Consider the following 2078-nt stretch of genomic DNA (forward strand, 5'->3'; position numbering starts at 1 on the left):
TCTGTTGTTACTCCCCAGTCCAACCCAGCTGCCACTGGATGACAAAGATATCCTTTTATTTGTCTCCTTGCTTTCACTATTGCTCTTCTACAAGTCATTCTCCATATGATATTTGGAGCAATCTTCCTAAAATATAAATCAAATTATCTAAATCCCTAAAATCTTGCATTGATCATTCAAGTCAGTAGAATAAAATCTAAATGCTTACCTTGGAATCTCTTCATTATGACCCCTCCTCAATCTCTAATCTCATCTGCTTTTTCTAGCTACCTCCCACAGCATACACATAAACCACACTCCTGGTTTACTTTTCTTGTTTTGCTTTCTATGTTTGGTGTATCCGTACCTGCCTCAGAACCTCTGCATATGCCATTTCTTTTATCTGGGAAATGTCTTGCAGATATTTGCATGTCTGCTTCCTTAGATTTTAGGATGTATCATACCTAATACCAGGCCATACCTCTAGGCCGTTTTCTTTGCATCACACATATGTTTCTCCATTGCATTTAGTCTCCAACATAATCTTAATGTGTATTTACTTGTTTAGTGTCTATTTCTCCACCGAGGATGTAAGTTCTATGAGATAGAGTCTTGGTCTGTCTTATATAGCTATCATATCCATAAACACTGAATAAATGAATGACTCATAAACCTACTGGGAATGTCAGAGTACAGAACGACACACCTGCCTCTACTCTTTCTCATTTCTCTTCGGCCTATTTTCTGAGTATAGGTATCCAAGTCACTACGGTAACCACAAATAGGGGATATAATTGTCTGATTACCTGTTTGTACTAATATCTTGCTATACTGAAGATGCTGCTACCACCATCTTTCCAGATGTTGCAACATTCTTCCCATATGGGAAGGAGAGATAAAAGAACAGTAGCAATGCAGATGCAGCATTACTTGACAGTTGCCACCTCCTTGTACATGGTGACAGACTGGACAATCTAGAGAAAAGGAAAGTCTAAGGGACAGTATGTACATGTCTGTGAAATAATAAAACATATATATGAGGGTAAGTCTGCTGGTGTAGGAGGACCCAAGCAGCAGCTCAAGAACCTCAGAGACCTTATGAGAACTTAGATCCAAGTACTGATACTTCCCAAAACAGAATGAATGAGCGAAGAAGCAGAAGACCAATATGATAACAATATACCACAAAAGCATGAGCGAAAAGCAAACCACAAAAGAGCAGTTTTAACTGTGCAGAGTACAGATTGAGTGCTTTACATCACTGAGGGTTCTGTAGTAAGGATTTGAACAACATTTAACTGACTTGAAGCTGATTGATTCTGTTAGGCAGTGAGACACATGTGGATGAAGCTACCGTATTCAAGGGAGCCAGATTCGAAGGGAAATTCACATGAGACAGTGCCATGCTTATGAACATAAACTGAGATACTTGAATATTGCTAAATTATGATGAAATCATTGAAGATGTCATAGCGGGAATCCTAAGGAGAAGTATTAACAGTTCTGCATTCCTAGTTCATATGGAAATGCTAATTCCACTTATGAAAGTAAAATACAGGCATGGCGTTATTATGATTAAGATCCTACAACTGTAGAAATGTAGAGTGGTATATTAATAATATTATAGACATGTTTAGCATAAAATGTAAGCAATGTAACTAAATTAGTTGTACATTCCAGGCTGCATCTGGATTTCCTGTGAGCCTGTTACATTACAAAGCTAAACAGAAGAATAAACCTTTCATGCTTCTTAGGGTGCTCAGACGTTAGCCAGTTTTTGTTTTTCCTGCAGCATTTGTCCCTGGAGAGTGCCAGAATCTTCTAAAGCCTCTTTTAGAAGGCAGTATGTTATTTTAAAGTAGTAGTTAAGATCATCTTACTTGGGTGATGATGGCTGTTTCACATGGCTAACAGCCATACTTGCCTCACAAATAACCTGAAAGTATGTTCGTTTTTGCCAGCCCTCTTGGAAGAATGCATATAGTGGTGTCAAAAAAAAAAAAAAAATAGCTTGTATAAATTTCAGGAACTTATTTGTTTCCTTCTTTGCATTTCTTAGGAAAGCCAGCAGAGGAGTTCAATTTGGAATAGTTTTGGAG

This window comes from Canis lupus, chromosome 35, assembly GCF_048164855.1.
Source record: "Canis lupus baileyi chromosome 35, mCanLup2.hap1, whole genome shotgun sequence".
NCBI classification, from domain to species: domain Eukaryota; kingdom Metazoa; phylum Chordata; class Mammalia; order Carnivora; family Canidae; genus Canis; species Canis lupus.